Raw genomic sequence first — 13,272 nt, 5'->3', positions numbered from 1 at the left:
GAACCTTAAAGCATGGATAGATTCTGCTTAACCAAAGAGAGACAAGAGAACCATATGAAGGAAACAAAAGGGCAACTGTGGAATTTGTCATTCTTGGGTCTCCCAACATCTGATGTCCCTTGCTCATCATAGAAGGTAAAAGTGCAATGTATTTGCTTTCTGAGTCTCCCCAGAAAGAACATCATGTCATTGTTTGTTGTTTAGTCGTGAACTCATGTTCGACTCTTTGTAATCCCATGGACTGTAGCCCACCAGGCTCCTCTGTCCATTGGATTCTTCAGGCAAGAATACTAGAGTGGGTTGCAATTTCCTTCTCCAGGGGATCTTTCCAACCCAGGGATCTAACCTGCATCTCCTGCAATTTCAGGTGGATTCTTTACCACTGTGCTACCTGGGAAGCCCACATCATAACATAGGCTCTGCCGGTTGAATCGCCTGTCCTGACTTGGAATCGCCATCGAGTGCTATGTCAGGAAGAAGCAGGTAGCATGCAGCATGCATATGGGCCGTGCATGGCTGCCCCAGCCAGAGGCAGCCAGAGTAGGGGCTCAAATAACAGGACCCACCTCAGTGGGGCCAGTGGTGTGGCCAGCAGTAAAGGAGTGTCTTCATTGGGTCCGTTTCACACTATGATTTGGGGCGTTGTTCCTGGATATATGCCCTCCAAGCCTAGGGTCCTTTTGGAAAATCTGTGAGCCACTCAGTATCTTTTTAAGAAATTGCTTTCCTACTTAAATCAGTTAAAATCACTTTTTGATACTTAGAGTCATAATGGGCATTATATTCTAAGAACCTCTTTACCAATTCTCATGTCCCTGTATAAAGCACTCATTAGCAGTCTACCCTCGTTGTTTTAGCAGGCAGCATAGCATAGGAGTCAAGGGCACAGCTCTGGACTCCAATGGCCCTTGGCTCAAACCACAGCAATGTGTTAAAACAAATCTACAGGGAGTTCTGGGGCCCTTAGCAACCTGTAAGACCACATCATATACTTTCACACCTTCCTCACTCATTCCCAATAAACATGTGTGCTGAATAAGCATTCAAGGGTCCAAGATCCTTTTCATTCACAAGTCTCATTAGAACCAATATGGATTTTCTGCCCATGCCTAACAGACTTAAAAGATAATAAGATCAAACTCAGTGACCCTTGGTATAACCCACCCTCCTAAGCTCATTAAAACATGGCCCAGGTTTAGCCCGTATTAGCACATTGCATTTCTTCTAATGGTATTTAACTTCCTGTTTGCTATTTAACTTCTCACTGATTGCCTCACAAGTAAGCTTGTCTCCTGGAGGACAAAGACTGTCTGTGTCTTTGGATTTTACCGCTACACCTAACACAGAGCTGGGCATGTAGAAGTTACTCAATACATATTTCCTGAATGAAATACAGCCCGCGGAAGCACCTCAGTCACCACGAATTAAATGGAGCTGTATTCACACGCTGGAAAAAGTATCTAGTCCTATATTTGTGCTACTTAAGATATATTTCTTGGCCTAAATACGCAGCAATAGAGGACTTGTTCTATGTACTGAGGTAGCCACACAATGGCATGTTTTGTACTCATATGCAATTACCCTTTTAAAGACTAAGGAGCCACGTAGAAAGTGGTAAGGATACACTACGATTAAAAACCAGAATTTCACAATGTATGTGGATATAGATGAACACTGCCAGACAACACAGTGAGATGAAAACTTCTTATTGTTAAGGTAAAATGACGATGTGATATTTTCTTTTAAGGCCTGAAAAACATACCAGTACCCTAAGAGTAAGAACTTGGGGTGTATTTCCTTTAATTCTGTAACAATAGTTGGTCCAAAAAATAAAAATTAAGAGGAAAATGTATTTCTGAGGAATCTTTCCAAGATACAGGCAAGCATAGGGCAGCAGTTACTATTGGAACCCCAGCCACCTGCTTCCACCCTCATCCTGGCTGCCTGCTGATCACCAGCACCTGCATTTCTTCCCCTAAGAGCTTTCAGTCATCACCTAAGCCCACTTAGTTTGGCTCCTCAGAAACACCAGGGAATTGCATCTCCAGAAGGAGGCCTCTATGGATAACTATAGACACCCCAACTCCCTCATTGCTCAGGTGGAATAACCCTAAGATATTATATGTTCTAAACATTTCCTAGAGCTCCTCAGGGATTAAGATCCAGTCATCCAGAGTCGTAACTGGCTCAGTAATGAACCCCTCTCACTTCTTCCCTCTTGTCTCACTTTCCCACTTCTGGGCAAGCGGCTCCTGGGATCACCTTCCAAGTAAGCCATGTCTGAACCCTTGGGCTTGACTGTGTCCATGCTTTGGAAACAGAGAGGCCTGGGTTCCACTCCTGTCACTTTCACTCACTAGCTGTGTAGCTTTAAGTAAGGTCCCTTGAAGTCTCTAATCCTTGGCTTCCGCTTGTATGTAATAGGGAGGTTAATATCTATGTTGCATTGTTATTCTGAGAATAAAATTATGTGCCACAGTGTACATAAATTGCTTGTCCATGGTGCAAAAAGTGGCTGTCCTCCTTTGGGTTTTAGTGGCAGTGATATTAACAGATGCGGTAGCGATAGTAAGCAGTACAGCTTAGATTCATCTTCCTCCAACTTTAATGTTCACAGGAATTGCCTGGGATCTTGCTAAATGCAGATTCTGATTGAGAATCTAGGGCAGAGCCTTAGAGTCTGCATTTCTAACAAACTTCCAAGTAATACCAAGGCTCAGACCATACTATGAGTAGCAAGAATTTAGAAAATCATCTTCTATAGGGCAAGGAATGAGGAAGATGATTCATTTATATAATGATTCACTCTGGGATTGGTCTTAAATACTATATAACTACACACACACATACATACATATTCTTTCAGGTGATTTCAGGCCAGCATGTAAATTTCCCAATTTGCCTGGGCAGCACAGATAAAACTATTTAGCCACTTAATCCCTAGACTTCTTTAGGCAGGTAGACATTCTCTAGATTCTTCTCACTTCTGATACCAAATTCTGCTCCATTTATTCACTTCTGCATAACAAACTACCTCGGAATTTAGCACTTATCATCATATCACAAATTTTTTTTCTAATGGTATTTAGCTTGTTATTTACTGTTTATCTCATCACCAATTGCCTCACAAGCAAGCTTGTTTCCTGGAAGACAAAGACTGTCTGTATCTTTGTATCCTACATCTGTACCCAACACAGAGTTGGGCATGTAGAAATTATTCAGTATGTATTTCCTGAATGAAATAAAGCCTGTGAAATAAAATCAAACAACCATTTTATTCTTTCTCACCATTTTGTGGGTCTATAATTTGGGCAGGGCTCAGCTGGGTGATTCTTCTGTTACATGTATATCATTGTAGGTAATTATTTGGTGCCCGACTAGCAGCTGGGCTTGTCTGAAGGTTCACAACAGATTCACTTCTATGACTTGCATCTTAACAGCGATGGCTGAAAGGCTGAACTCAGCAGTAACTCTCGACCAGAACACTTATGAGAAGCAACTCCAGGATGATAGTGGCAGAGTGGTCACCTGTTGCTTGGCCATCCAGGGTTCCAGAGCAAGTGTTGTCATGAACAAAGCCAAAGCTGCCTCCTCTTAAATCACAGAAGTCTCACAGCATCACTTCTTTCTCAAAGCAGTTAAGTCCATCCAGATACAAAGACAGGGGACAAGCCCCCTCCTCTCAGTGAATTTGCAGACATGTTTTTAAAATGTCACAGTCCTCCCTCTGGTCACAAATCCTAACATAACTCCCATGTTAAAAGCACTCACTCCTTCCCCAAACCCTCCATGATGGCATCAGACACTGGCCTAGGCTCAGAATAGATGTCCAGAATCTCATCATCAAAATCAAGTACTTATCAGATGTTTCCTATAGGCAGCACATTGATAAACCTCATGCCTTGTTTCTATAAGTTCAGTTGAAAGTCGAAAATCAATCTGAAAAGTCAACTGAGAATTATATTTTGTGTAAAGAGATGGAAGAGACTAGAAAGAAGCATTTCAAGGAATGCTTTCAATTTACTTCAAATAATATATCAAATATTACCAACAATAAAACTCAAGAAGCTAAGGTCTCCCCCGGGGCCTGGCTATAAATGAGGCACTTAGAAAAACACAGTGAATCTGGAGCCACTAGGGGATCATTTAACGTTCCATTTAAGGCACATTCCTAAGCATCTTTCTTATTCCCAGGAACGTTGCTCGTCAACAACATTTATTCAGTGCTTAAAGGTTTTGACCTGTCGCTGGAAGTGCTATGGGGGTTCATTCAAAAATGTTTAATCCAAACATGCCTACATTCTCTCCTTCACTCAGTGCCAAGGGCCATGAACACATGATTCATGATGAAATTCTCACACTGCCCTTAGAAGCTGAAGTAGACAACAAAGAAGTCTGGGGGCTTTTTGACACTATTTTGATAAAAATAATAAATGGCCCACATTCACAAACAAATTCATTAAGTTGCAAATTGATGGGTCATCAATGCTGCTGAGGCAGAAGAAAAAAATGGTGGGAAATGGACATTCCTGGGAACATGGATTCACAGTCTGGTTTCTGCCTCCTGTATTTTCTGAGCAAAGCATTTACCCTCTTTATAGCTAAGTTCCTTTAAAATGAAGAGCCTAGGAAGAAATGAAGGCCCTACCAAACTATCTTAAAGATGCAATGAAACTAAAGAGGGAAATAACGTTTAAAACTGTGAAGTGCTGAAATGCAGTGTCATTAGGTTTTGACTGACTTCAATAATCACCTTTCAGTTTAATCTCCACCCAGGTATGTAAATTTGTGATGGCAACCTCTCCTCCCAGCAACCTAACACACATGGATATTTATTGAACATATTTATTCCTAATTTAACCTTAGACTTAATGTCAGGCTTCCATCATATCTATTAACAGGCACAAAGTTAGTTTCATTTAGTGACGTATGCACCCCCATGTTACATGTGCATTAAGTGTAATGTGGCAGAATTAAGGCAATCTGTCTCCCTGTGTTTACTGTCGTCATGTCCACCCAGCTCAAACCTCATCACCTCTCCTCTAGATCACTGGCCTCCTTAGGAGTTTTCCAACATGTGTTTCATCAGAGTAAAATTGATCCACATTGCCAAAAATTATGTAAATGAAGCACCAATTCCTTATTCTGGCACTCAAAGCCTTCCAAATATGTCCCCCAAAATACCTTTCCAGTATTCTTTCTCAGAAACCCCCTAGAGATCACCTATACTCCAATTAAACAGATCACCTAACTATTCGTAGGACATGCTCTGCCTCATTCTCTTGCCTGTGCTATTTGCTTCACGTGAAAACCTCAGCACCCATCTCCTGTTAAAATCTGACCACTACTTAAGGCAAGTTACAACTTGGAAAAAATAAAATGAAACCACGTCAATAATGATAATATCAATACAGAAAGTCACAGGAACTAGTCTGGTGTGCCAGGCAAGACTACAACTCATAGATAGCTGTAGAACTGGGAAGATAATGTCAGGCTGTTACAGCCGAAGTTTGCATAGTCCCTGGCATAAGAATTTTGGAAAAGCTCCTCACCCCTGGGAGTTTACTATACTGAACAAGTAGACGGTACCCAAAAATCTGTCAACTATGACAATAACTGGCTGTCTTTTATGTACAGTTCTCATCACATAAGTCCAACCTAAATGGTGCCAAAACAATCCATCATTTTGTTTTATTTGGTATTTTAATGCAAAACAGGTCTCCCAAAAATCTATCCAAAAGTTGTATTTTCCAGATCTTTGACAAAGAAACTTCTTGGTTGTTCTGTTTTGTTTTTATTTCTTCTGAAACCTTGGTAAAACAATTGCAAGCACATATTATCTTGCATTTTTTATCTTCACAGAGGCTTTAAAAAATTTTTTTAACTTCTTAGCTTTTTAAAGTTTGAGCAAAGAATCCAAAGGTAAGTAAAAGTAAACTTAATCAAATTTTCAACCACCTATTACTCAAAGAGAAGTTGCCATATAGTGCGCAAGCCAGATTTATTTCAAAAAGAGTTCATTGGCTCTAACCATTTAAAAGTATGCTAGCAACTGGAGAGAATGCTTGCAAATCATACATCTGATAAAGAGATAGTATACAGAACATATATTTTAAAAAAAATTTCTTAAAACTCAAAAATATAAAAAACAAACAAATAATAAATGTATGCTGGCACTGAGTGGTGAGCTCAACGCATAAAGTACTACAAGCCCATAAAATAACCCTCGTATGAAAACTACTTGACAAAGGGCCATCCTCTGATGTAAAGTAACCAAAATCCACATGAGATGGTTGGCATTAGTGATCCACTGCTGAGCCACTCAACTGCTGAGTGGGCAGAGGGAGCCCTAGCAAGGACCACTATAACTTTTAAGCTCACAAAGCTTGCCAACAATGACAATATAACAATTACAGCTCTTCTCAGAAAAATAAATGAGCTTTTTTTCTTCCCCATGGTAGCTACTTCATACAAAATATTGACAGGCTGACTTCCCCCAAGGCAACCCATTCTACAATATGATGTCGGGATAATCTGCCACCAACTAAGGGATAACATGCTACATCATCAAGGAAAGGGCCCCTCTAAAATGCAATCAATTACCCACTGTGTCCTGAGGGCTTGTTATATGTGATGCCTTACAAAGAAGATGAAGACAAGACAAAGCAAAGAGGTCAATATTTTGGTTTTGCATTTGTTTCTTTCTTCATTTAATTGAAGTATAACTGCTTTACAATGTTTCACATTGTTGTGTTAGCTTCCGCTATAGAGTAACGTGAATCAGCTCTATATATACATATACCCCCTCCCTCTTGAGTCCCCCTCCCACTTAACTCCCATCCCACCCCTCTAGGTCATCACGGAGCATCGAGCTGAGCTGCTTCTGCTACGCAGCAGCCTCCCACTAGCTATTTTACACACAGAGGTGTAGATACGTCAATTCTACCCTCCCAATTCGTCCCACCCTCACCTTCTCCCCCTGGGTCCATAGTCCATTCTCTACATCTGCGTCTCTGTTCCTGCCCTGCCTGTAGGTTCATCTGTACCATTTTTCTAGATTAATATATATGTATCCATTAATATACGATAATTGCTTTCTCGTGGCACAAGATATTCAGCCCAAAGTTCTTTTGTAGCTACATCACTCAATCCCCATGAAACCCTGGAGTTATGTATTAATATTATTACTCATATGTTTACAGATTAAGAAACTGAGGGTCAGAGTAATTAAACAACTCTCCCAGGTCACATACGCACAAATTATGGTTGAAAGTAGCCACAGTTTGAATCCAGACCTCTCTTCCTCAAAATGCAAGCCTCTTCCAGGGCACGCCTGCTTTCCTGAAGCAAAACCTTTGCCCTCAAGGAATTTACCATCTGGTAAATCTGAAACCTTTGAGAATCATAACATGTATAGTATGTTGGAATGAAGCAGTTTGGTGGTCAAACAATATAAGAAGAGGAGTGCCTTAAATATAAAGGGGGGAGAAAATAAAGAAATGTAGTGGTGTTTTGTTGACACTGTGTGTGAAAGTGGCCTTAAATTCACTCGGGGGGGTAATTAAATTAGACTGTCTACTTGACGAGTATTTGTTTTTAGTGGAGAAAACTGATCCCAGAGAATAGTGTAGCTGGAAGAAAATAACACTTTTAAAACCATCCAATGAACCTTCAACTGTATGTATCATATTGCTAAGTCAGATCTTTGTCCACCTCATGGGAAGAGTTGACTCACTGGGAAAGACCCTGATGCTGGGAGGGGTTGGGGGCAGGAGAAGGGGACGACAGAGGATGAGATGGCTGGATGGCATCACTGACTCGATGGACATGAGTTTGAGTAAACTCCGGGAGTTGGTGATGGACAGGCAGACCTGGCGTGCCGCGATTCATAGGGTCGCAAAGAGTCGGACACGACTGAGCGACTGAACTGAACTGACTGAAGTCAGATCCTCAAACAGGAAAGCATTGGTCAGCTGATTCAAACATCCAACTCATTAAGAAGTTAGATTTTTGTGTATGGTGTTAGATAGTGTTCTAGTTTCATTCTTTTACAAGTGGTTGACCAGTTATCCCAGCACCACTTGTTAAAGAGGTTGTCTTTTTTCCATTGTATATCCTTGCCTCCTTTATCAAAGATAAGGTGCCCATAGGTCCGTGGATTTATCTCTGGGCTTTCTATTCTGTTCCATTGATCTATATTTCTGTCTTTGTGCCAGTACCATACTGTCTTGATGACTGTGGCTTTGTAGTAGAGTCTGAAGTCAGGCAGGTTGATTCCTCCAGTTCCATTCTTCTTTCTCAAGATTACTTTGGCTATTCGAGGTTTTTTGTATTTCCATACAAATTGTGAAATTCTTTGGTCTAGTTCTGTGAAAAATACTGTTGATAACTTGATAGGGATTGCATTGAATCTATAGATTGCTTTAGGTAGAATAGCCATTTTGACAATATTGATTCTTCCAATCCATGAACATGGTATGTTTCTCCATCTGTTTGTGTCCTCTTTGATTTCTTTCATCAGTGTTTTATAGTTTTCTATGTATAGGTCTTTTGTTTCTTTAGGTAGATATACTCCTAAGTATTTTATTCATTTTGTTGCAATGGTGAATAGTATTGTTTCTTTAATTTCTCTTTCTGTTTTTTCATTGTTAGTATATAGGAATGCAAGGGATTTCTGTGTGTTAATTTTATATCCTGCAACTTTACTATATTCACTGATTAGCTCTAGTAATTTTCTGGTAGAGTCTTTAGGGTTTTCTATGTAGAGGATCATGTCATCTGCAAACAGTGAGAGTTTCACTTCTTCTTTTCCTATCTGGATTCCTTTTACTTCTTTTTCTGCTCTGTAAGACCAGAAACTATAAAACTCCTAGAGGAGAACATAGGCAAAACACTCTCCGACATAAATCACAGCAAGATCCTCTATGACCCACCTCCCAGAATATTGGAAATAAAAGCAAAACTAAACAAATGGGACCTAATGAAACTTACAAGCTTTTGCACTACAAAGGAAACTATAAGTAAGGTGAAAAGACAGCCCTCAGATTGGGAGAAAATAATAGCAAATGAAGAAACAGACAAAGGATTAATCTCAAAAATATACAAGCAACTCCTGCAGCTCAATTCCAGAAAAATAAATGACCCAATCAAAAAATGGGCCAAAGAACTAAACAGACATTTCTCCAAAGAAGACATACAGATGGCTAACAAACACATGAAAAGATGCTCAACATCACTCATTATTAGAGAAATGCAAATCAAAACCACAATGAGGTACCATTACACGCCAGTCAGGATGGCTGCTATCCAAAAGTCTACAAGCAATGAATGCTGGAGAGGGTGTGGAGAAAAGGGAACCCTCTTACACTGTTGGTGGGAATGCAAACTAGTACAGCCGCTATGGAAAACAGTGTGGAGATTTCTTAAAAAACTGGAAATAGAACTGCCATATGACCCAGCAATCCCACTTCTGGGCATACACACTGAGGAAACCAGATCTGAAAGAGACACGTGCACCCCAATGTTCATCACAGCACTGTTTATAATAGCCAGGACATGGAAGCAACCTAGATGCCCATCAGCAGATGAATGGATAAGGAAGTTGTGGTACATATACACCATGGAATATTACTCAGCCGTTAAAAAGAATTCATTTGAATCAGTCCTAATGAGATGGATGAAACTGGAGCCCCTTATACAGAGTGAAGTAAGCCAGAAAGATAAAGAACATTACAGCATACTAACACATATATATGGAATTTAGAAAGATGGTAACGATAACCCTATATGCAAAACGGAAAAAGAGACACAGAAATACAGAACAGACTTTTGAACTCTGTGGGAGAATGTGAGGGTGGGATATTTCAAAAGAACAGCATGTATACTATTTATGGTGAAACAGATCACCAGCCCAGGTGGGATGCATGAGACAAGTGCTCGGGCCTGGTGCACTGGGAAGACCCAGAGGAATCGGGTGGAGAGGGAGGTGGGAGGGGGGATCGGGATGGGGAATACGTGTAAATCTATGGCTGATTCATATCAATGTATGACAAAAATAAATAAATAAATAAAACCACATTTGTTAATTTATTATTAAAAAAAATAAAAAAATAAAAATAAAAATTAGAGAACATGCAAAAAAAAAAAAAGAAGTTAGATTTTGCATCATAAATTGGTCTTTTAAAAAATAATACCTAGTCTCTTAAAATTATGTAAGATTCATGTGCCCCTGCCTTCATTTCTCTGAAAAAAATAATAAAACCACATACCCAAGTCTGCTCAGTAGTGACCCTGACCCAGGCTCAAAATTCTAAGCACCACCACCAGGCAGAGAACCAGCCTCAATTTTACTGCTTCCTTCGGCACTGTCAAGGTACTCTGTGGAATCAACTCTTCTCCTGGTTGCACGGAAATATTCAAGCACAAAGGGACAAGTCACCTCCCAATTAATATCCTGAGAAACTTAAGGAACCTGTGTCCAGTACAACACTCTCAGTGAGGGAGTATTAGAAGACCATACATAGGATTGTGATTTAAATTAGGATATTCTAATTTTCTTTCCCAGTAGAGTGTATTTCCTCACCCAGTTGAGGAACAAGTTTTACTTAACTCCACTCCCTCTTAATTTCACATTCATAAGAGCCTGTATCCATTAATGCCAAGGATGGTTGCTGAACTAGCTTTAAATTAGAGAGGTTGAACCATTTGAAACAGCCAATAACCATTTTTATATACAAGAAAAAAAAGCAGTATCATACGTACAAACTAATAGAATGAAAAATCCCAAGAGTTTCTGGTGTGCAAAACTGTCTTTGGGCTTCCCTGGTGGCTTTAAGCAGAATTTTTTCTTTCTCTGGAGTATTTCAATGTTTCCCTAAAAGACAGCTCTAGGTTTCTTCCATCCCCCATAATACCTGTATGTCAAAAGTCAGTCCCTCTAACTGCCTCGGGAAGTTCTGTTTCGGAGAAACCATAAAGCAGCAAAATCCAGCCTTCTTTCAGAGGATAACTCCAAAACCATAGGAAATAATCTGAAAAAAAAATACAGGACCTTTTAACTTGTGAAGGCAATAAAAATGCTTTCCAAAGTGTAAACAGTTTAAGACTCTATAATACCTGGTTCTTCCACCTCAGCAAAGGAGGTTGTTCCATCTCGGCTGAGGAAAATCTCTGTCAAGACATTACAGGTGATTTAGCTCCCAAACTAGTTTAGTCCTGTATGATCTCCACCAAATTGTATTTATGGACTTCCATAAAGTGAGAGCATCAAAGACGCTTCACCTAGGTCCCCAGGCTGGGCTGGCACCAGGGCCAATGAAAGCAAATGCCTTCATTTAAGATCCCTTAATTCTGGGCCCTAGATGCTCCCCAATCCCCTTTTCGGCTGCCCTGCACCCCTCCCAACCCTGCTTTGCCAGGAAGTTTAAATGGAAGGATTTGGTTTTATCCCCCAGCAGGCACGGTACAAAAACACAGAATGAAAATAAAGCATACAGGAAAGTAAGCTGATTCTCCCGGTGGTGAATGTTTACGCTGCACTTGATTATTGCAGATCCTGCACTTCCCCTTACCTGCCCTCCTCAGGCCAGCATCCAACGGTGCTAAGATGTTCACCCAGGCCTTCTCAGGCAACAGCACAGAAATGACTCCTCTTGACAAGGATAGGGGTGTGGGGATGCAGGCGTAGGTAGACCTAACAACGCATGTACAAAATCCTTTTTCTCTAGGCTATGCCTGTTCTGACCAGAATTGTGATGGTTTGGTTACTGTGTATGGAAGAGGAAACACTAAGAGAGTAGGAGATCTGGCTTTCCCCAAAGGAAGGGCTGATCATGGGTGACCGCTAACATCACAACAGAGAGATAACACTGTGCCCCAGACACAGCTTCTGAATTATTCTTGCTAAAAAAAAAAAAAATGGTAGTATATAACTGGAATGAGATCAACGTCTAAATCTAACTAACAGTTCACAGAAAACGGAGAGGGAGGAGGAACAAAAAGTACAGAGCACAGATCAGAACCCGCCTGTCAATGCAGGAGGTGCAGAAGATGTGGGTTCAAATCTTGGGCCAGGAAGATCCCTGGAGGAGGAAATAGCTACCCGCTCCAGTGTTCTTGCCTGGAGAATCTCATGGATAAAGGAGTCTGGTGGGCTTCAATCCACAGGGTCACACAGAGTCGGACACAACTGAGCATGCGTGACACACACATCCGCTGTAGGTGAGTGGGTAGATGTGATGTGATGGTGACATGTGGCGTGCTCATTAACCACCAGAAAAACCACACTCACAGCACGTAGATCCTTCCACCGTGCCCTTCGGCTTGGGCATTTCCACACTGTCTCTAGACGAATCCCACACTTGGACAGATTTTAAATCATCCCTGTATTTCTTTCTCTCATTGAGCAAACACCTACCTCTATTGTGCTGAGAAGGCCATGGTCAACCTGGTTGGATTGGCAGCTACACTTGCCCGGATTCCCTTCCCGCCAGGGTTCTGGGTTGAAGTCACCCAAAGAATCCCGCAGGCGGATCTGAGAGACACAAATGCAGCCTTCAATGGTGACAGAAGGGCACCCGGGAGACTGGCAGGTTCCTGGGGTCCTCACTCCCCTCTACACCACATTTAGTTCTTTTTCCCAATCATGAGACCCACCAGCCACCAGCGTCCCATTACCAACGACCCTCTGCAGCTAACCCGAGGCAGCAGCTTCCCAAGGAAGCTTTCCACTGGCTCCCCCTCACAGACCCACTTGAGCAGCACATGGCTTCTCTCCCCGTCTCCCCACAAGCTCTGACTTGCCCCCTGGGCCAGTGCTTCTCTCATTTCTTAAGGGAGTGACTCCTTCTCTGATCCTCCAACTCCTCTTTCTGGACCTCCCTTTCCCAGATCCTCCCACAATTGAGTAAGGTTTAATTCCTACAGTAAATCCCTCAGTGCACACTCAAGGCAAAGCTTCCCCCTGGAACCCCGTATGACACACGTCTATCATCTCCAGGACCTGGAAATGCTCCCCAGAGGCTCCCCAGACGGACAGTCTAATCCTTCTCAGGAGAGCCTGTGGGGGCCCGGAGGGTCGCCATGACTTCTCATGTGGACCTCACTCCTTCTGGTGGTCACACCGAACACCTCAGGGTTTCTGCTGGGATGTGGTTTCAACTCCTCTTAGCTCAGGTCACTCTCTGTCCTAAGACCAGGCATGGCATTTAATCAGTCTCCTTTGTTTAATCAAAGCTCTTCACTTCAGTTTTTAGAACCATTTTTCCAAGCGCT

The 13,272-nt window shown here is 41.6% G+C and overlaps 2 long non-coding RNA genes across 2 annotated transcripts in view; both read right to left on the bottom strand.

The window, feature by feature from the left end:
• LOC122694083 overlaps positions 1-13,272 on the bottom strand; it is a 132,160-nt gene that overhangs the window by 71,455 nt on the left and 47,433 nt on the right. The window lies entirely within an intron of this gene.
• The window catches only part of LOC122694084, a 70,885-nt gene that overhangs the window by 47,003 nt on the left and 10,610 nt on the right, over positions 1-13,272 (bottom strand). The window contains exons 2-3 of the long non-coding RNA XR_006341100.1: positions 11,116-11,169; positions 10,914-11,030 (exon numbers count right to left, since the gene is read on the bottom strand). This is a non-coding gene — a long non-coding RNA (uncharacterized LOC122694084). The remainder of the gene's footprint in view (positions 1-10,913; positions 11,031-11,115; positions 11,170-13,272) is intronic.

The sequence above is a fragment of the Cervus elaphus genome, chromosome 5 (assembly GCF_910594005.1).
Source record: "Cervus elaphus chromosome 5, mCerEla1.1, whole genome shotgun sequence".
Lineage (NCBI taxonomy): Eukaryota > Metazoa > Chordata > Mammalia > Artiodactyla > Cervidae > Cervus > Cervus elaphus.
Note: the sequence above shows the minus strand (reverse complement) of the source record. Positions and strands in the feature narration are given on the sequence as shown.